Source organism: Nelumbo nucifera, chromosome 1 (assembly GCF_055504915.1).
Source record: "Nelumbo nucifera cultivar China Antique chromosome 1, China Antique-T2T, whole genome shotgun sequence".
NCBI classification, from domain to species: Eukaryota; Viridiplantae; Streptophyta; class Magnoliopsida; order Proteales; family Nelumbonaceae; genus Nelumbo; species Nelumbo nucifera.
In genome coordinates, this window is record NC_142649.1 from 51,698,281 (window position 1) to 51,722,334 (window position 24,054).

General features: G+C 31.1%; 1 non-coding gene across 1 annotated transcript; it reads right to left on the reverse strand.

The window, feature by feature from the left end:
* Positions 1 to 23,170: 23,170 nt before the first annotated feature.
* On the reverse strand, positions 23,171 to 23,277 carry LOC148803261 (small nucleolar RNA R71). The gene has a single exon (XR_016081695.1). It is a non-coding gene; the product is annotated as a small nucleolar RNA R71 (small nucleolar RNA).
* Positions 23,278 to 24,054: the final 777 nt, after the last annotated feature.

A 24,054-nucleotide genomic window follows, 5' to 3' on the forward strand; every position in this document is an offset into this window, starting at 1 on the left:
GGTCGGGCTAGGTTTTAGATCGATTGGATATTTATTTATTATTTTACTAAATGACTTGAGTCATTATATATATAGATTTTATTATTTAGTTTAATAAATCAATTAATAATTTATTTTTCTCTCTCTTGATCGTTATTGTTTTGGTTATCAACGAGTTAGGTCTACCGTGGAAGCATGTATCTGTCCCGTCCCAATAATTAATGAAATTTTATTTATTTATTTATTTTACTAAACCAAATTATTCATTTATATATTTTAATACATTAGATGCACTATTATGTACAAAATTTTATTTATTCGATTCAACCCGACACCAATAATAAATGAACATTTAGTTATTTTACTAAATTCAATTATTGATTTGTTTATTTTAAAAAATTAAGTAAGGTATCCATATATTTATATTTATTGAACTTAGCAAATTATTCATGTAATTAATAATTTATTTAACTATGAAGTTATTTCAATCTCTCTCCTTGAGACAAATATTTAGGGCTCTCAATAGGTTAGGTCTCATTTGGGATTAAAATTATTAATTGGTCGGGCTAGGGTTGGATTGAGATTTGTGTTTATATCAATATAACATATTTATACCCAAGTCTGAGTCCAGATCGAACTTCGGGCCTAGATCTTGAGCATGAGCCCGACGTTCATATATAGCCCAAAGCACGGTGAAGAATTCTTTGTTTCTCTCTCATTTTGCCACCTAATTATTTTATATTATTATTCTATTAAGTTAAAAAAAATTATTTACTTTATAAACAAATTCTCCTCTCTCTCTCTCTCTCTCTCTCTCTCTCTCTCTCTCTCTCTCTCTCTCTCGCTCTCTTTCTTTGCGAGTTACATATTTAGGGATGTCAATGGATTGGGGTTAGATCTACATAGATTGGATATTTATTTATTTTACCAAAAGTTAGTAAATTATTATCCATAGATTTTATTTATTTACTTAACTAAAATTTTAAACTAATTAATGATTTAATTTATTAACAAAGTATTTCTCTTTATCTCTCCCTTTTTTAAGACTATCAATGGATTAGCTCTTATATTGGATAGGCTATACATGTCTTGTCACAATAATAACTGAAATTTTATATACTTATTTTACTAAATTAAATTATTTATTATTTGTTTTAATAGATTAAATAAATTATTCTCCATAATTTTTTTATTTAATTCTACTCGTGACCAATATTTACGGTTGTCAATGATGCGGGTTTGGATTTCGATAGCTTGGACCAGTCTTGCACCAATCACAAGTGAATATTTATTTATTTTTTGCTAAATTTAATATCTATTTTTCAAAATTAAGTAAATTATTATCCATAGATTCTTATTTATTTAATTTATTAAACTATTCAAATACTTAATAATTCATTTAATTAATAAGTTATTTCTCTCTTTCCCCCCACCCCCACCCCCCACAACCTGAGCCCAATATTTAGGGTTATCAATAGGATAGGTATTGGTTGGTCGGGCCACATTTAGTTTGGGCTCTGCCTTTATATCAACATAACTTATTAAAAGCCAAGTCTAAGCCTAGGCCAACCATCAAACTGAGATTTAGAGCGTGCCAGATTATTTAATTATTTCCCTCTCTTTAATATCGCTCTGTGTCCTACATTTAAAGGTTGTCAATGGGTGGGGTTTGTTCTACGTAGCTTGGATATTTTATTTATTTTATTAAACTAAATTATTCATTTATATATATTACAAAATTATGTAAATTATTATACATAGATTTTTATTTATTTAATTTACTAATTTATTCCATTAATTAATAATTTATGAACAGGTTAGGGTCTGAGTTGGGATTAAACCTATTCACAGGTAGTGGCATGTTCAGGAAGGGCTTTGTCTTTATATCAATAGAATATATTGAAGCCCAACTTCAAGCCCAACCCAACCATCAGGTCTATCTCTTTGAGTTGAGCCCAGCGAGGAAATTGTTTTTCTTTAGTACTCTCTCATTTCCTCACCAGTTAATTTATATATTTAATTTAGTAAGTTAAAATTTTTTTTTTATTTAATTTTCCTAACGATTTAATTTTATCAACAAATTATTTCACTATATCTCTCCCTCCCCAAGTCTAATATTTTGGGTTATCAATGGGTCGGGCTAGGTTTTAGATCGATTGAATATTTATTTATTATTTTACTAAATGAATTGAGTCGTTATATATAAATTTTATTTTTTAGTTTAATAAATTAATTAATAATTTATTTTGCTCTCTCTTGATCGTTAGTTTTTTGGTTATCAACGAGTTAGGTCTAGTGTGGAAGCATGTATCTGTCCAGTACCAATAATTAATGAAATTTTATTTAATTAATTATTTTACTAAACCAAATTATTCATTTCTATATTTTAATACATTAGATACACTATTATGTATAAGCTCTTATTTATTCAATTCAACCCGACACCAATAATAAATGAACATTTAGTTATTCTATTAAATTCAATTTTTGATTTGTTTATTTTACAAAATTAAGTAAGGTATTATCCATATATTTATATTTATTGAACTTACCAAATTATTAATGTAATTAATAATTTATTTAACTATGAAGTTATTTCAATCTTTATCCTTGAGCCAAATATTTAGGGCTCTCAATAGGTTAGGTCTCATTTGGGATTAAAATTATAAATTGGTCGGGCTAGGATTGGATTGTGTTTTGCGTTTATATCAATATAATATATTTATGCCCAAGTCTGAGTCCGGATCGAACTTCGGGCCTAGATCTTGAGCATGAGCCCGACATTCATATAGAGCCCAAAGCACGGTGAGGAAATTCTTTGTTTCTCTCTCATTTTGTCATCGAATTATTTATATTATTATTCTTTTAAGTTAAAAAAATTATTTATTGAATTTACTAAATTATTTACTTTATAAATAGATTCTCTCTCTCATCTCGCTCTCTCTCTTTGCGAGTTACATATTTAGGGTTACTTAACTAAATTATTAAACTAATTAATGATTTAATTTATGAACAAAGTATTTCTCTTTATTTCTCCCTTTATAAGACTATCAATGGATTAGCTCTTATGTTGGATAAGCTATACATGTCTTGTCCCAATAATAACTGAAATTTTATTTACTTATTTTACTAAATTAAATTATTTATTATTTGTTTTAATAGATTAAATAAATTATTCTCCATAATTTTTTTTATTTAATTCTATCCGTGACCAATATTTACGGTTGTCAATGGTGCGGGCTTGGATTTCGATAGCTTGGACCAGTCTTGCACCAATCACAAGTGAATATTTATTTATTTTTTGCTAAAGTTAATTATTGATTTATCTATTTTTCAAAATTAAGTAAATTATTATCCATAGATTTCAATTTACTTAATTTACTAAATTTTTACTTAATGAATTATTTTCGTAACAAATTATTTTTCTCTCTTCTCGGAGCCTATTTTTAGGGCAATCAATAAGTTTGGTCAGGTGTGTGATAGGATGTACCTGTCCTGTCCCAATAATAAATGAAATTTTATTAATTTATTTTACTAAAACAAATAATCAATAATATTTGTACAAAATTAAGTAAATTGTTAAGCACAGATTCCTATTTATTTAATTTATTAAACTATTCAAGTACTTAATAATTCATTTAACTAATAAGTTATTTCTCTCTTTCTCTCTCTCCCTCCCCCCAACCTGAGCCTAATATTTAGGGTTATCAATAGGATATGTGTCGGTTGGTCGGGCCACATTAATTTGGGCTATTCCTTTATATCAACATAACTTATTAAAGCCCAAGTCTAAGCCTAGGCCAACCATCAAGCTGAGATTTAGAGCGTGCCAGATTATTTAATTATTTCCCTCTCTTTATTACCGCTCTGTGTCCTACATTTAAAGGTTGTCAATGGGTGGGGTTTGTTCTACGTAGCTTGGATATTTTATTTATTTTATTAAATTAAATTATTCATTTATATATTTTACAAAATTATGTAAATTATTATCCATAGATTTCTATTTATTTAATTTATTAATTTATTCCATTAATTAATAATTTATGAACAAGTTAGGGTCTGAGTTGGGATTAAACCTATTCACACGTAGTGGCATGTTCGGGAAGGGCTTTGTCTTTATATCAAAAGAATATATTGAAGCCCAACTTCAAGCCCAACCCAAGCATCAGGTCTATCTCTTGAGTCGTGCCTAGCGAGGAAATTGTTATTCTTTAGTACTCTCTCATTTCCTCACTAGTTAATTTATATATTTAATTTAGTAAGTTAAAAATTTTATTTATTTTATTTTCTAAACGATTTAATTTTATCAACAAATTATTTCACTATATCTCTCCCTCCCCAAGTCTAATATTTTGGGTTATCAATGGGTCGGGCTAGGTTTTAGATCGATTGGATATTTATTTATTAATTTACTAAATGAATTGAGTCGTTATATATAGATTTTATTATTTAGTTTAATAAATAAATTAATAATTTATTTTTCTCTCTCTTGATCGTTAGTTTTTTGGTTATCAACAAGTTAGGTCTAGTGCGGAAGCATGTATCTGTCCCGTCTCAATAATTAATGAAATTTTATTTAATTATTTATTTTACTAAACCAAATTATTCATTTATATATTTTAATACATTAGATACACTATTATGTATAAACTTTTATTTATTCGATTCAACCCGACACTAATAATAAATGAATATTTAGTTATTTTATTAAATTCAATTTTTGATTTGTTTATTTTACAAAATTAAGGTATCCATATATTTATATTTATTGAACTTAGCAAATTATTCATGTAATTAATAATTTATTTAACTATGAAGTTATTTCAATCTCTCTCCTTGAGCCAAATATTTAGGGCTCTCAATAGGTTAGGTCTCATTTGGAATTACAATTATAAATTGGTCGGGCTAGGATTGGATTGTGATATGCATTTATATCAATAGAACATATTTATGCCCAAGTTTGAGTCCGGATCGAACTTCGGGCCTAGATCTTGAGCATGATCCCGACATTCATATAGAGCCCAAAGCACGGTGAGGAAATTCTTTATTTCTCTCTCATTTTGTCATCGAATTATTTATATTGTTATTCTTTTAAGTTAAAAAAATTATTTATTGAGTTTACTAAATTATTTACTTTATAAATAGATCTTCTCTCATCTCGCTCTCTCTCTTTGCGAGTTACATATTTAGGGTTGTCAATGGATTGGGTTTAGATCTAGATAGCTTGGATAGTTATTTATTTTACCAAAAGTTTGTAAATTATTATCCATAGATTTTATTTATTTACTTAACTAAATTATTAAACTAATTAATGATTTAATTTATGAACAAAGTATTTCTCTTTATCTCTCCCTTTTTAAGACTATCAGTGGATTAGATCTTGTGTTGGATAGGCTATACATGTCTTGTCCCAATAATAACTGAAATTTTATTTACTTATTTTACTAAATTAAATTATTTATTATTTGTTTTAATAGATTAAATAAATTATTCTCCATAATTTTTTTATTTAATTCTATCCGTGACCAATATTTACGGTTGTCAATGGTGCGGGTTTGGATTTCGATAGCTTGGACCAGTCTTGCACCAATCACAAGTGAATATTTATTTATTTTTTGCTAAAGTTAATTATTGATTTATCTATTTTTCAAAATTAAGTAAATTATTATCCATAGATTTCAATTTACTTAATTTACTAAATTTTTAATTAATGAATTATTTTCATAACAAATTATTTTTCTCTTCTCGGAGCCTATTTTTAGGGCAATCAATATGTTTGGTATGGTGTGTGATAGAATGTACCTGTCCTGTCCCAATAATAAATGAAATTTTCTTAATTTATATCACTAAAACAAATTAATCATTAATTTTTGTACAAAAGTAAGTAAATTGTTAAGCATAGATTCCTATTTATTTAATTTATTAAACTATTCAAGTACTTAATAATTCATTTAACTATCCAATTATTTCTCTCTTACTCTCTCCCCCCCCCAACCTGAGCCCAATATTTAGTGTTATCAATAGCATAGGTATCGGTTTATCGGGCCACATTTAGTTTGCGCTCTACCTTTATATCAACATAACTTATTAAAGCCCAAGTCTAAGCCGAGGCCAACCATCAAGTTGAGATTTAGAGCGTGCCGGATTATTTAATTATTTCCCTCTCTTTAGTACCGCTCTGTGTCCTACATTTAAAGGTTGTTAATGGGTGGGGTTTGTTCTACGTAGCTTGGATTTTTTATTTATTTTATTAAATTAAATTATTCATTTATATATTTTACAAAACTATTTAAATTATTATCCATACATTTACATTTATTTAATTTACTAATTTATTCCATTAATTAATAATTTATGAACAGGTTAGGGTCTGAGTTGGGATTAAACCTATTCACAGGTAGTGGCATGTTTGGGAAGGGCTTTGTCTTTATATCAATAGAATATATTGAAGCCCAAATTCAAGCCCAACCCAAGCATCAGGTCTATCTCTTGAGTCGAGCCCAGCGAGGAAATTTTTTTCTTTAGTACTCTCATTTTCTCACCAGTTAATTTATATATTTAATTTAGTATGTTAAAAATTTTATTTATTTAATTTTCCTAACGATTTAATTTTATCAACAAATTATTTCACTATATCTCTCCCTCCCCAAGTCTAATATTTTGCGTTATCAATGGGTCGGGCTAGGTTTTAGATCGATTGAATATTTATTTATTATTTTACTAAATGAATTGAGTCGTTATATATAGATTTGATTTTTTAGTTTTATTAATTTATTTTGCTCTCTCTTGATCGTTATTTTTTTGGTTATCAACGAGTTAGGTCTAGTGTGGAAGCATGTATCTGTCTAGTCCCAATAATTAATGAAATTTTATTTAATTATTTATTTTACTAAACCAAATTATTCATTTATATATTTTAATACATTAGATACACTTTTATTTATAAACTCTTATTTATTCAATTCAACCCGACACCAATAATAAATGAATATTTAGTTATTTTATTAAATTCAATTTTTGATTTGTTTATTTTACAAAATTAAGTAAGGTATTATCCATATATTTATATTTATTGAACTTACCAAATTATTCATGTAATTAATAATATATTTAACTATGAAGTTATTTCAATCTCTCTCCTTGAGCCAAATATTTAGGGCTCTCAATAGGTTAGGTCTCATTTGGGATTAAAATTATAAATTGGTCGGGCTAGGATTGGATTGTGTTTTGCGTTTATATCAATATAACATATTTATGCCCAAGTCTGAGTCCGGATCGAACTTCGGGCCTAGATCTTGAGCATTAGCCCGACATTCATATAGAGCCCAAAGCTCGATGAGGAAATTCTTTGTTTCTCTCTCATTTTGTCATCGAATTATTTATATTGTTATTCTTTTAAGTTAAAAAAACTATTTATTGAATTTACTAAATTATTTACTTTATAAATAGATTCTCTCTCTCATCTTGCTCTCTCTCTTTGCGAGTTACATATTTAGGGTTGTCAATGGATTGGGTTTAGATCTAGATAGCTTGGATAGTTATTTATTTTACCAAAAGTTTATAAATTATTATCCATAGATTTTATTTATTTACTTAACTAAATTATTAAGCTAATTAATGATTTAATTTATGAACAAAGTATTTCTCTTTATCTCTCCCTTTTTAAGACTATCAATGGATTAGATCTTGTGTTGGATAGGCTATACATGTCTTGTCCCAATAATAACTGAAATTTTATTTACTTATTTTACTAAATTAAATTATTTATTATTAGTTTTAATAGATTAAATAAATTATTCTCCATAATTTTTTTTATTTAAATCTATCCGTGACCAATATTTACGGTTGTCAATGGTGCGGGTTTGGATTTCGATAGCTTGGACCAGTCTTGCACCAATCACAAGTGAATATTTATTTATTTTTTGCTAAAGTAAATTATTGATTTATCTATTTTTAAGAATTAAGTAAATTCTTATCCATAGATTTCTATTTACTTAATTTACTAAATTTTTAATTAATGAATTATTTTCGTAACAAATTATTTTTCTCTCATCTCGAACCCTATTTTTAGGGCAATCAGTATGTTTGGTCAGATGTGTGATAGGATGTACCTGTCCTGTCCCAATAATAAATGAAATTTTATTAATTTAATTTACTAAAACAAATTAATCAATACTTTTTGTACAAAATTAAGTAAATTGTTAAGCATAGATTCCTATTTATTTAATTTATTAAACTATTCAAGTACTTAATAATTCATTTAACTAATAAGTTATTTCTCTCTTTCTCTCTCTCTCTCCCCCCAACCTGAGCCTAATATTTAAGGTTATCAATAGGATATGTATCGGTTGGTCGGGCCACATTAATTTGGGCTATTCCTTTATATCAACATAACTTATTAAAGCCCAAGTCTAAGCCTAGGCCAACCATCAAGCTGAGATTTAGAGCGTGTCAGATTATTTAATTATTTCCCTCTCTTTATTACCGCTCTGTGTCCTACATTTAAAGGTTGTCAATGGGTGGGGTTTGTTCTACGTAGCTTGGATATTTTATTTATTTTATTAAATTAAATTATTCATTTATATATTTTACAAAATTATGTAAATTATTATCCATAGATTTCTATTTATTTAATTTATTAATTTATTCCATTAATTAATAATTTATGAACAAGTTAGGGTCTGAGTTGGGATTAAACCTATTCACACGTAGTGGCATGTTCAGGAAGGGCTTTGTCTTTATATCAATAGAATATATTGAAGCCCAACTTCAAGCCCAACCCAACCATCAGGTCTATCTCTTGAGTCGAGTCTAGCGAAGAAATTGTTATTCTTTAGTACTCTCTCATTTCCTCACTAGTTAATTTATATATTTAATTTAGTAAGGTAAAAATTTTATTTATTTTATTTTCTAAACGATTTAATTTTATCAACAAATTATTTCACTATATCTCTCCCTCCCCAAGTCTAATATTTTGGGTTATCAATGCGTCGGGCTAGGTTTTAGATCGATTGGATATTTATTTATTAATTTACTAAATGAATTGAGTCGTTATATATAGATTTTATTATTTAGTTTAATAAATAAATTAATAATTTATTTTTCTCTCTCTTGATCGTTAGTTTTTTGGTTATCAACAAGTTAGGTCTAGTGCGGAAGCATGTATCTGTCCCGTCCCAATAATTAATGAAATTTTATTTAATTATTTATTTTACTAAACCAAAATTTTCATTTATATATACATTAGATACACTATTCTGTATAAACTCTTATTTATTAAATTCAACCCGACACCAATAATAAATGAATATTTAGTTATTTTGTTAAATTCAATTTTTGATTTGTTTATTTTACAAAATTAAGTAAGGTATTATCCATATATTTATATTTATTGAACTTAGCAAATTATTCATGTAATTAATAATTTATTTAACTATGAAGTTATTTCAATCTCTATCCTTGAGCCAAATATTTAGGGCTCTCAATAGGTTAGGTCTCATTTGGGATTAAAATTATAAATTGGTCGGGCTAGGATTGGATTGTGTTTTGCGTTTATATCAATATAACATATTTATGCCCAAGTCTGAGTCCGGATCGAACTTCGGGCCTAGATCTTGAGCATGATCCCGACATTCATATAGAGCCCAAAGCACGGTGAGGAAATTCTTTGTTTCTCTCTCATTTTGTCATCGAATTATTTATATTGTTATTCTTTTAAGTTAAAAAAATTATTTATTGAGTTTACTAAATTATTTACTTTATAAATAGATCCTCTCTCATCTCGCTCTCTCTCTTTGCGAGTTACATATTTAGGGTTGTCAATGGATTGGGTTTAGATCTAGATAGCTTGGATAGCTATTTATTTTACCAAAAGTTTGTAAATTATTATCCATAGATTTTATTTATTTACTTAACTAAATTATTAAACTAATTAATGATTTAATTTATGAACAAAGTATTTCTCTTTATCTCTCCCTTTTTAAGACTATCAATGGATTAGATCTTGTGTTGGATTGGCTATACATGTCTTGTCCCAATAATAACTGAAATTTTATTTACTTATTTTACTAAATTAAATTATTTATTATTTGTTTTAATAGATTAAATAAATTATTCTCCATAATTTTTTTATTTAATTCTATCCGTGACCAATATTTACGGTTGTCAATGGTGCGGGTTTGGATTTCGATAGCTTGGACCAGTCTTGCACCAATCACAAGTGAATATTTATTTATTTTTTGCTAAAGTTAATTATTGATTTATCTATTTTTAAGAATTAAGTAAATTCTTATCCATAGATTTCTATTTACTTAATTTACTAAATTTTTAATTAATGAATTGTTTTCGTAACAAATTATTTTTCTCTCATCTCGAACCCTATTTTTAGGGCAATCAGTATGTTTGGTCAGGTGTGTGATAGGATGTACTTGTCCTGTCCCAATAATAAATGAAATTTTATTAATTTATTTTACGAAAACAAATTAATCAATAATTTTTGTACAAAATTAAGTAAATTGTTAAGCATAGATTCCTATTTATTTAATTTATTAAACTATTCAAGTACTTAATAATTCATTTAACTAATAAGTTATTTCTCTCTTTCTCTCTCTCTCTCCCCCCAACCTGAGCCTAATATTTAGGGTTATCAATAGGATATGTATCGGTTGGTCGGGCCACATTAATTTGGGCTTTTCCTTTATATCAACATAACTTATTAAAGCCCAAGTCTAAGCCGAGGCCAACCATCAAGCTGAGATTTAGAGCGTGCCGGATTATTTAATTATTTCCCTCTCTTTAGTACCGCTCTGTGTCCTAAATTTAAAGGTTGTTAATGGGTGGGGTTTGTTCTACGTAGCTTGGATTTTTTATTTATTTTATTAAATTAAATTATTCATTTATATATTTTTCAAAACAATGTAAATTAATATCCATAGATTTACATTTATTTAATTTACTAATTTATTCCATTAATTAATAATGTATGAACAGGTTAGGGTCTGAGTTGGGATTATACCTATTTACAGGTAGTGGCTTGTTTGGGAAGGGCTTTGTCTTTATATCAATAGAATATATTGAAGCGCAAATTCAAGCCCAACCCAAGCATCAGGTCTATCTCTTGAGTCGAGCCCAGCGAGGAATTTTTTTTCTTTAGTACTCTCATTTTCTCACCAGTTAATTTATATATTTAATTTAGTATGTTAAAAATTTTATTTATTTAATTTTCCTAACAATTTAATTTTATCAACAAATTATTTCACTATATCTCTCCATCCCCAAGTCTAATATTTTGGGTTATCAATGGGTCGGGCTAGGTTTTAGATCGATTGAATATTTATTTATTATTTTACTAAATGAATTGAGTCGTTATATATAGATTTGATTTTTTAGTTTTGTTAATTTATTTTGCTCTCTCTTGATCGTTATTTTTTTGGTTATCAACGAGTTAGGTCTAGTGTGGAAGCATGTATCTGTCTAGTCCCAATAATTAATGAAATTTTATTTAATTATTTATTTTACTAAACCAAATTATTCATTTATATATTTTAATACATTAGATACACTCTTATTTATACGCTCTTATTTATTCAATTCAACCCGACACCAATAATAAATGAATATTTAGTTATTTTATTAAATTCAAATTTTGATTTGTTTATTTTACAAAATTAAGTAAGGTATTATCCATATATTTATATTTATTGAACTTACCAAATTATTCATGTAATTATATTTAACTAGGAAGTTATTTCAATCTCTCTCCTTGAGCCAAATATTTAGGGCTCTCAATAGGTTAGGTCTCATTTGGGATTAAAATTATAAATTGGTCGGGCTAGGGTTGGATTGTTTTTTGCGTTTATATCAATATAAATATTGTTTCTCTCTCATTTTGTCATCGAATTATTTATATTGTTATTCTTTTAAGTTAAAAAAATTATTTATTGAATTTACTAAATTATTTACTTTATAAATAGATTCTCTCTTTCATCTTGCTCTCTCTCTTTGTGAGTTACATATTTAGGGTTGTCAATGGATTGGGTTTAGATCTAGATAGCTTGGATAGTTATTTATTTTACCAAAAGTTTGTAAATTATTATCCATAGATTTTATTTATTTACTTAACTAAATTATTAAACTAATTAATGATTTAATTTATGAACAAAGTATTTCTCTTTCTCTCTCCCTTTCTAAGACTATCAATGGATTAGGTCTTGTGTTGGATAGGCTATACATGTCTTGTCCCAATAATAACTGAAATTTTATTTACTTATTTTACTAAATTAAATTATTTCTTATTTGTTTTAATAGATTAAATAAATATTCTCCATAATTTTTTTATTTAATTCTATCTGTGACCAATATTTATGGTTGTCAATGGTGCGGGTTTGGATTTCGATATCTTGGACCAGTCTTGCACCAATCACAAGTGAATATTTATTTATTTTTTGCTAAAGTTAATTATTGATTTATCTATTTTTAAGAATTAAGTAAATTCTTATCCATAGATTTCTATTTACTTAATTTACTAAATTTTTAATTAATGAATTATTTTCGTAACAAATTATTTTATCTCATCTCGAACCCTATTTTTAGGGCAATCAGTATGTTTGGTCAGGTGTGTGATAGGATGTACCTGTCCTGTCCCAATAATAAATGAAATTTTATTAATTTATTTTACTAAAACAAATTAATCAAGTACTGATTATTTGGGCTTTTCCTTTATATCAACATAACTTATTAAAGCCCAAGTCTAAGCCTAGGCCAACCATCAAGCTGAGATTTAGAGCGTGCCAAATTATTTAATTATTTCCCACTCTTTATTACCCCTCTGTGTCCTACATTTAAAGATTGTCAATGGGTGGGGTTTGTTCTACATAGCTTGGATATTTTATTTATTTTATTAAATTAAATTATTCATTTATATATTTTACAAAATTATGTAAATTATTATCCCTAGATTTCTATTTATTTAGTTTACTAATTTATTCCATTAATTAATAATTTATGAACAGGTTAGGGTCTGAGTTGGGATTAAACCTATTCACAGGTGGTGGCATGTTCGGGAAGGGCTTTGTCTTTATATCAATAGAATATATTGAAGCCCAACTTCAAGCCCAACTCAAGCATCAGGTCTATCTTTTGGGTCGAGCCCAGCGAGGAAATTGTTATTCTTTAGTACTCTCTCATTTCCTCACTAGTTAATTTATATATTTAATTTAGTAATTTAAAAATTTTATTTATTTAATTTTCTAAACGATTTAATTTTATCAACAAATTATTTCACTATATCTCTCCCTCCCCAAGTTTAATATTTTGGGTTATCAATGGGTCGGGCTAGGTTTTAGATTGATTGGATATTTATTTATTATTTTACTAAATGAATTTAGTCGTTATATATAGATTTTATTATTTAATTTAATAAATTAATTAATAATTTATTTTGCTCTCTCTTGATCGTTATTTTTTTGGTTATCAACGAGTTAGGTCTAGTGTGGAAGCATGTATCTGTCCCGTCCCAATAATTAATGAAATTTTATTTAATTATTTATTTTACTAAACCAATAATAAATGAATATTTAGTTATTTTATTAAATTCAATTTTTGATTTGTTTATCTTACAAAATTAAGTAAGGTATTATCCATATATTTATATTTATTGAACTTACAAAATTATTCATGTAATTAATAATTTATTTAACTATGAAGATATTTCAATCTCTCTCCTTGAGCCAAATATTTAGGGCTCTCAATAGGTTAGGTCTCATTTGGGATTACAATTATAAATTGGTCGGGCTAGGATTGTGATTTGCGTTTATATCAATATAACATATTTATGCCCAAGTTTGAGTCCGGATCGAACTTCGGGCCTAGATCTTGAGCATGAGCCCGACATTCATATAGGGCCCAAAGCACGGTGAGGAAATTCTTTGTTTCTCTCTCATTTTGTCATCGAATTATTTATATTGTTATTCTTTTAAGTTAAAAAAAGTATTTATTGAATTTACTAAATTATTTACTTTATAAATTGATTCTCTCTCTCATCTCGCTCTCTCTCTCAATCCAACTTATACCTTGTCAACGATCTAAAAGAATTCAAAGAAAATATTGGACATAAACAATTTAACGTACTGGAACAGGGCATAAAACAACTCTAATCACGATATTCTAAATTAAAAAAACCCATCAAATTAAAAGAAATTAGGAAATCAACTCAACTCCTTTAAAAAATGAAACTAATCCAACTCATATCAAAACAAAGGCAAGAAACAAGGATCAATACAAACAATCGCACCGTTTAAACAACAAAAAACAACTCAAAGTAGAAACCTGACATGGTAAAATTAACCGATAAGAATCATGCTTATTTCAACTCTAAAGTCACTATTCTACTTTAAACAAACCATCATCATATCTAGACAAGATTTATCCAACCACTCACACTTATAACAGAAACGTGGTAAGAATTATCCACATTATTTAACAAATCCATTTTAAACTATCAAGGCATTAACTAAAAAAGACCAACTACGCAAAGCGTAGCTGAAATCAACTTAAAACAACCCAAGATAATCCAAGCAAATGCAACCTATCAAGAAAAAGCCAAATTAAAGACAATAAAGTTGAAAGTAGAAACATGCAATTTTTGATGACACATTTTCAAAAGAACCGATCCAGATACACGTGAAACCAACTCAACAAAGATTAACTCATCTGGTAAACATCGACTATACCTTAGGTTAATCAAACAATTGAATCAAATCCCACATAAATGATTCTAGCCAAAGCAGGTAGAACCAATTAAACATTTTCCAAAATTGACCAAGTCCTCACCAACCATCCAATGATCGACATAATCTATACCCACTAACAATCCTTATTAGAACTGTATCCTTGTAGTAAATTCAAAGAATCCAACATACATAGATAAAGTATGAATACAATAATCTCGTTTAAATAGCAAACCCAGACCTATTCAAACAAACCAATGAACTTGGATCAATCCATACAGCACCTTGTGAACGGTCTCAAAGAATTCAAAATAAATATTTGACCTAAACAATTTAACCTACAGGAACTGGGCTTAATACAACTCTAATCACGACATTCTAAATTAAAAAAAAACCCATCATATTTAGGGGAATTAGGAAATCAACTCAACTCTTTTAAAAAACGAAACAAGTTCTACTCAAATCAAAACAAAGCCAAGAAACAAGCATCAATCCAAACAATCCACCGTTTGGGTCCACGACGGAATAACCGAGATGAGCGACCTCATGCTTCTCACAATACTCCCTGAGCTCTTGCCGCACTAATGTGAGTTCCTCGTCATGCGACAGAACCTTGTGTGGCGATGCTATGTCTGAGCTCATAGATTCAACTTCAGGCTGAGTCCCCATGTCCTCTACAGGTGCAGCCCCAATGATATCAGCCTTGGCAGGAGCGGTAGGCGCAACTTCTTCATCATGACTAGTGACTGTTGTCATTGCTTTGTGTGCAGGCTTAGACAGCATTTCCATTACAGTTCGTTCCTGCCCCTCCTTGGTAGACTACCCTAATCCAAAAATCGGCTCTTCATGTGTCCCAATCGCTAGAAGACCCCTTTCAATAAACTTCGTTTGGCCCACGAGCTCGCTAGGGGGCTGATTTTGTAGACCTACAAGGGTCTCTACCCCTTCTCGTGCGTTAGAGACAGGCGCAACGTTGTTAACAGCGGCATCGAGGATTGCAACTCACACACCAGCCGCTTGATAATGGGCGAAATTGGCACCGTAGAAGGATTCACATCGAAAATCATCTACAATGAGATAAACCACAAATGATTAGTACAATGAGATAATCGTAATAAGAAAACCATACAAATTCCCATATTATTCATACCTTTTCACCCACAACACCTTCAGATGAGACTTATGGGGTCTTTGCATCAGGCTAAACGCCATCGACTCCACTCACTTCAACACAAACGACTATAAATAGATCAATATAATCCATGGTAATTGCAATAGTAGTAAAACAAATGCATCAAAGATATAAATTATTACTAAATCAACTTTCCTAAGCTCCCTCCTACGCGGACGAGAGGAGCCATTTTCTTCACACGTCCGCCTGAGACACAGATAGAAACAAGTTTGGCTAGGGAACTGGCACTGTGGACTGTATTTTTGTTGTATCCACGACTCTGACGAACTCAAGAAATGGACATTCGGCTTTCATTTTGCGAGGGGCCATGGTAAAAAGATAGGGAGGGAGTAATGGAGGAAATGGATTGAGAACGATTGTTATAGAGGTAAAGACGGAAACAAAGAGGGCAAACTGATTGAGAATAATAGAGAACGCAGAAAAGAAGAGTTGAAGGCGTAGCGCTCTTTTATAGAAACCTCGCACGTGTCTGAAATGCTAAATGGCATCGTGGAAGACGAAACGATATGATTACAAATCTCCCCATTGATGCTTAATAGAAAAGTAAACTATATAAAATTCCAGTCATACCCCTAGTCGGGCGGGACAAACTGGCGCATTAATTTAAAAGTAGCGTCGCGTTGGCAACCACCACTTTAAAAGTTACATCCTCCCTTTGAGCCACACACGCGAACACAGTGCATTTATGTGGAGACGATAGTTACGAAAAAGCCCTAATGATGACCGCCACGTCACAGGCGCATAACATCTTCCCTATCACTTCAATTGTGATTGAATATGAAAAGCCACCTAAATGGAACACAATCAACTCAAATTGTATATTCGCAACGGGCACTACTTCGCCAAAGATAGGGGGCTGGATGTCTATACTCTAACATTTCATATTTGTTTTTTGACAATTTACTTCCTGTCAATAGGCAGGGTGCTGAGAATTTCACTAACAAACTAAGCATAGAGTTGCCTACTAACAAAAAACACATTATCAATAAACAAGGGGGCTAAATCACAGAATGAACGAAAAGCTAGCCCAAAAAGAACACCTCAATTCCCATCTGAAGATACTACTAAGCCGAATGTATGATAGCTTGTTGACTAGTTCACAACTTGTCAATAAACAGGGGGTTGACAACAGATCCAAATGAATTTTCCCTGGTCGCGAAAGATCCAATCAAGACAGGGACGATCACTGACTTAACACACAAAGATCAATGTGCCACAATGCATACTAATCCCTCTCCATCTCAAAATTTGAAGATGAATCGAGGGCAAAGATGCTTATCAATCGCTCAGACCATCAGAGTGCAGAGGGTACCAAATTAATACCATACGGACGTTTGTGATGAGTTCACAACTCATCGGACATCTGCGATGAATTTATGACTCATCGCATGACTGTGACAAACCCGTACCCAAAACGGGTCGTGATGAACTTTGGCTAGCATAAACCTACGATGAACTTTAGACACGCATAAATTTGCGATGAACTTTAGACATGCATAAATCTATGAAGAACCTTAGACACACAGATTTGCGATGAGCTTTAGGCACATGCAGGGATGCGATGAATTCAAAGCCATTACAGAGTCATGACAAATGTAGAATCACTGTAGACAGGGAATAAATATTAGTTACATGTGCGTCTTTAAATTATGCGCATAACAAGATGCCCCATGGATCTAGTAAAGGCGCACCCACTAAATGATGATGTCACTCGTGCCACATTGGTTAAATGGATCACGAAAGGAAGTAACACATGTGGATTATGAGAATCCTCAGACAAAAGGAAAGTTCATTCCAAGGATATCGCGTAGTACACGTGGTGAAACCCTAACAATTGACAGCAAATCCAATATTCCCTTTCCTAGTTGGAATCAAATGCTTTTGGCTCCTTGCTTTCAGGACTTTGGGATCTCTCCCTATAAATAGGGGTCCATCTCATAACAATAAAATCATCTTATCATCCACGTTTGCCCTAGCCTTTATCCCACCTCTTGCATCTAGTCTTCCTTTGTCCTTCAAGGAGACCCCCATACGTAGCCTCACCACTACAATTACACATGAATATCGGTAAAAGAAAGCCCTTAGCAAACCCAAGGGAAATGGAATATTACAAACCTAGTATTCCCAAAATGCGATGAAAATAACTTGATTATGACTCGCAATTGTGATGATAAGCTAAGCTACCTGTTGTGCCAAGGTAGTAAATTGTCGACAGCAAAGTGACAATACTCCAAGCAACAACCTACTACAAGATAGCTTCAGCGCTCAACTTACTGCTATAGTCAAACAAATACAAACTAGGTAGACACCGAACTGCGTAGTTGTTCTTTTTTAGTTAATGCCTCGATAGTTTACAATGGATTTGTTAAATAATATGGATAACTTTTTTTCCAGGCTTTCTGTTATAAGTGTGAGTGGTTGGATTTATCTTATCTAGATATGATGGGTTTGTTTAAGGTAGAATAGTGACTTTAGAGTTGAAATCAGCATGATTCTTATCGGTTGATTTTACTATGTCAGGTTTCTGCTTTGAGTTGTTTTAGGTTGTTTAAACGGTGCGATTGATTTTATTGATCCTTGTTTCTGGGCTTTGTTTTGATTTGAATAGGAATGGTTTCATTTTTTAAAAGAGTTGAGTTGATTTCCTATTTTTTTTTAATTTGATGGGTTTCTTTAATTTATAATATCGTGATTAGAGTTGTTTCAAACTTGGTTCCTGTACGTTTAACTGTTTATGTCAAATATTTCTTTGAATTCATTCTTTTAGCTCGTTGACACGGTATTTTTTGGATTGATCCAAGTTAATTGGTTTGTTTGAGTAGGTCTGGGCTTCCTATTTAAACGAGATGATTGTTTTCCTACTTTATCTAAGTATGTTGGATTCGTTGAATTTACTACATGGAATTTAGAGTTCTAATAAAGATTGTTAGTGGTATAGATTATGTCGATCATTGGATGGTTGGTGAGGGTTTGGTCAATCTTGGAAAATGTTTAATTGGTTCTACCTGCTTTGGCTAGAATCATTTATGGGGGATTTGATTCAATTGTTTGATTAACCTATGGTATAGTCGATGTTTACCAGATGAGTTAATCTATGTTGAGTTGGTTTCACGTGTATCTGGATCGGTTCGTTTGAAAATGTGTCATCAAAAATTGTCTTCTTCTGCTTTCAACTTTGTTGTCTTAATTTGGCTTTTTCTTGATAGGTTGCATTTGCTTGGATTATCTTGGGTTGTTTTAAGTTGATTTCAGCTACGCTTTGCGTAGTTGGTCTTTTTTAGTTAATGCCTCAATAACTTAAAATGGATTTGTTAAATAATGTGGATAATTCTTACCAGGCTTCTGTTATAAGTGTGAGTGGTTGGATTTATCTTATTTAGATATGATGGGTTAGTTTAAGGTAGAATAGTGACTTTAGAGTTGAAATATGCATGATTCTCATGGGTTGATTTTACTAAGTCAGGTTTCTGCTTTGAGTTGTTTTAGGTTGTTTAAACGGTGCGATTGATTTTATTGATCCTTGTTTCTTGGCTTTGTTTTGATATGAGTAAGACTGGTTTCATTTTTTAAAGGAGTTACTTGATTTTCTAATTTATTTTAATTTGATGGGTTTCTTCAATTTAGAATATTGTGATTAGAGTTGTTTCAAACCCGGTTCCTGGACGTTAAATTGTTTATGTCAAATATTTGTTTTCAATTCATTCTTTTAGATCGTTGACACGATATTATTTGGATTCATCCAAGTTAATTGGTTTGTTTGAATAGGTCTTGGCTTCCTATTTAAACTTTATCTAAGTATGTTGGATTCGTTGAATTTTCTACATGGAGTCTAGAGTTCTAATAAAGATTGATGGGTCTAGATTTGGTCGATCATTGGATGGTTGGTGAGGGATTGGTCAGTTTTGGAAAATGTTTAATTGGTTCTACCTGGTTTGGCTACAATCATCTATGTGGGATTTGATTCAATGGTTTGATTTGTTTTATGTTGTTTAAATGGTGGATTGTTTGGATTGATGCCTTTTTCTTGGCTTTGTTTTGATTTTAGTAGAACTAGTTTCGTTTTTTAAAGGAGTTGAGTTGATTTCCTAATTTCTCAAAATTTGATGAGTTTTTTTTTTTTTTAAAATAGAATATCGTGATTAAAGTTGTATTAAGCCCAGTTCTTGTAGGTTAAATTGTTTAGGTCAAATATTTCCTTTGAATTCTTTGAGACTGTGTTGACAAGGTACTGTATGGATTGATCCAAGTTCATTGGTTTGTTTGAGTAGGTCTGAGTTTTCTATTTAAACAAGATTATTAAGGTAGAATAGTGACTTTAGAGTTGAAATATGCATGATTCTCATGGGTTGATTTTACTAAGTCAGGTTTCTGCTTTGAGTTGTTTTATGTTGTTTAAACGGTGCGATTGATTTTATTGATCCTTGTTTATTGGCTTTGTTTTGATATGAGTAAGACTGGTTTCATTTTTTAAAGGAGTTACTTGATTTCCTAATTTATTTTAATTTGATGGGTTTCTTCAATTTAGAATATCGTGATTAGAGTTGTTTCAAACCCGGTTCCTATACGTTAAATTGTTTATGTCAAATATTTGTTTTCAATTCATTCTTTTAGATCATTGACACGATATTATTTGGATTGATCCAAGTTAATTGGTTTGTTTGAATAGGTCTTGGCTTCCTATTTAAACGAGATGATTGTTTTCTACTTCATCTATTCGGAAAATGTTTTGTTGTTTCTACCTGCTTTGGGTAGAATCAGTTTTGTTTTCTAATTGGTTCAACTAACTCCTTTAAAAAATGAAACCAGTCTTACTTATATCAAAACAAAGCCAAGAAACAAGGATCAATAAAATCAATCGCACCGTTTAAGCAACCTAAAACAAATCAAAGCAGAAACCTGACATAGTAAAATCAACCGATGAGAATCATGCTTATTTCAACTCTAAAGTCACTATTCTACCTTAAACAAACCCATCAAACAATTGAATCAAATCCAACATAAATGATTCTAGCCAAAGTAGGTAGAACCAATTAAACATTTTCCAAAATTGACCAAGCCCTCACCAACCATCCAATGATCGACATAATCTATACCCACTAACAATCCTTATTAGAACTGTAAACTCCTTGTAGTAAATTCAAAGAATCCAACATACATAGATAAAGTAGGAATACAATAATCTCGTTTAAATAGAAAACCTAGACCTACTCAAACAAACCAATGAACTTGGATCAATCTTTTCTAGATATGATGGGTTTGTTTAAGGTATAAAGTGACTTTAGAGTTGAAATAAGCATGATTCTAATCGGTTGATTTTATTATGTCAGGTTTCTGCTTTGAGTTGTTATAGGTCATTTAAACGGTGCAATTGTTTGTATTGATCCTTGTTTCTTGGCTTCGTTTTGATATGAGTAGGACTGGTTTCATTTTTTAAAGAAGTTGAGTTGATTTCTTAATTTTCTTTTAATTTGATGGGTTTCTTCAATTTAGAATATCGTGATTAGAGTTGTTTCAAACCCGGTTCCTGTACGTTAAATTGTTTTTGTCAAATATTTGTTTTGAATTCATTTTTTTAGATCGTTGACATGATATTATTTGGATTGATCCAAGTTAATTGGTTTGCTTGAGTTGGTCTGGACTTCCTATTTAAACGAGATGATTGTTTTCCTACTTTATCTAAGTATGTTGGATTCGTTGAATTTACTACATGGAATTTAGAGTTCTAATAAGGATTGTTAGTTTTGGTCGATTTGATCGATCATTGGATGGTTGTTGAGGGCTTGGTCAGTTTTGGAAAATGTTTAATTGGTTCTACCTGGTTTGGCTAGAATCATTTATGTGAGATTTGATTCAATGGTTTGATTTGTTTTAGGTTGTTTAAATGGCGGATTGTTTGGATTGATGCTTGTTTGTTGGCTTTGTTTTGATTTGAGTAGAACTGGTTTCGTTTTTTAAAGGAGTTGAGTTGATTTCCTAATTTTTCAAAATATGAAGGGTTTTTTAATTTAGAATATCGTGATTAGAGTTGTATTAAGCCCAGTTCCTGTACATTAAATTGTTTTGGTCAAATATTTCCTTTGAATTCTTTGAGACCGTTTACAAGGTGCTGTATGGATTGATCCAAGTTCATTGGTTTGTTTGAGTAGGTTTGGGTTTTCTATTTAAACGAGATTTTTGTATTCCTACTTTACCTAAGTATGTTGGATTCTTTGAATTTACTACAAGGAGTTTACAGTTCTAATAAGGATTGTTAGTGGGTATAGATTATGTCGATCATTGGATGGTTGGTGAGGGCATGGTCAATTTTGGAAAATTTTTAATTGGTTCTACCTGCTTTGGTTAGAATCATTTATGTGGGATTTGATTCAATTGTTTGATTAACCTATGGTATAGTCGATATTTACCAGATGAGTTTATCTATGTTGAGTTTGTTTCACGTGTATCTGGATTGGTTCGTTTGAAAATGTGTCATAAAAAATTGTCAGATTCTACTTTCAACTTTGTTGTCTTTAATTTGGCTTTTTCTTGATCGGTTGCATTTGTTTGGATTATCTTGGTTTGTTTTAAGTTGATTTCTGCTAAACTTTGTGTAGTTGGTCTTTTCTAGTTAATGCCTCGATAGTTTAGGATACTCTACTCATCAGTATATTACTTGATCGGTTAGTGCACTTGCTAGTGTCTTCTAAACGCATCAAGTTTTTGGCACCGTTGCCGGGGATTATCACAACAATATTATGAACCATCTACTGTTGTTAATCTGATTTTGTATAATATGTTTATGATATGTGTGTATTAGTATCTTTTCGACTTTGACTTGTACAATATATGACACACAAAAGTGAAAAGGAGAGCATCATCTATGATCCAGAGATTGAACGAACTCTCCGCCGCCGCATTAGAGCTTCTAAGAAAGGGAAAGCTGAAAGTACAGAGACGGCCGAGCAAAGGACCATGATGGACTATGCCATGCCAACCCTCACCGGGGCAGCCTCGAGCATTGTGAGACCAGCAATAGCTGCTAATAACTTTGAGATCAAACTAGCAATTATTCAGATGATCCAGAACATAGTTCAGTTCTGCGGCTTGGCTAATGAAGATCCAAACACTCACATTGCCATTTCTTGGAGATATGCGACACATTCAAGCACAATGGAGTTAGTGATGATGCAGTGAGGCTCAGATTATTTCCGTTCTCAGATTATTTTGGTCTCTACATGGGATGAAATGGCCAGTCGCTTCCTATCCAAGTATTTCCCTCTGTCCAAGGCTGTAAAGATGCGGAATGATATCACCACCTTCTCTCAATAGGACGGGGAATCATTATATGAATCATGGGAGCGCTACAAGGAATTACTGAGGAAGGTCCCTCGTCATGGACTTCCCGTTTGGCTCCAAGTAAAGACATTTTACAATGGTTTGACCGAAGCAATAAGACTATTATGGATGTTGCAGCTGAGGGATCCATTAAGAACAAGAACCCTGAAGTTGCCCATGCACTCATTGAGGAAATGGCTGCAAATAATTATTAGTGGCATTCCAAGAGAGCCCAAGTTAGGAGACAACCCGGCCTTCACAATGTAGACACCTATACAGCACTATCTATACTAATCGGCGCCCTCAGCAAGAAGATAGATGAAATGCAGTTGGCAGTCATGCATGTTCAAACCGTAGCCTGTGAATGGTGTGGGGGAGGTCATATCAGCACCGAATGCCAAGTTGGAAATCAGTTCGTGCAGTCCCCTGAGCAAGTAGATTTCGTCGGGAATCTTCAAAGGCATCAAGGTAATCATTACCCTCGTACATTTTAACCCCGGATGGAGGCACCACCCCAATCTGTCTTGGTCAAATGAAAATGCGGTGAAGCCCCTCCCTCAAAACTTTGCTCAGCTAGAAAAGAAATCTAATCTAGAGGAGCTGATGACCAAGTTCATATCAAGTGCGGAAACGAGATTTCAGAACCAAGAGGCATCGATCAAGAACTTAGAAAATCAAGTGGGGCAGTTGGCACAGATGATATCCTTTAGAGTCCAAGGCACCTTACCCAGCAACACAGAAGCAAATCCAAGAGAACAGGTGCAAGCCATTACCTTGAGGAGCAGTAAGGAGCTATAAGAGGTGGAGAAGACAGCAAAGGAAGAAGGTAAGATGGGCACGACC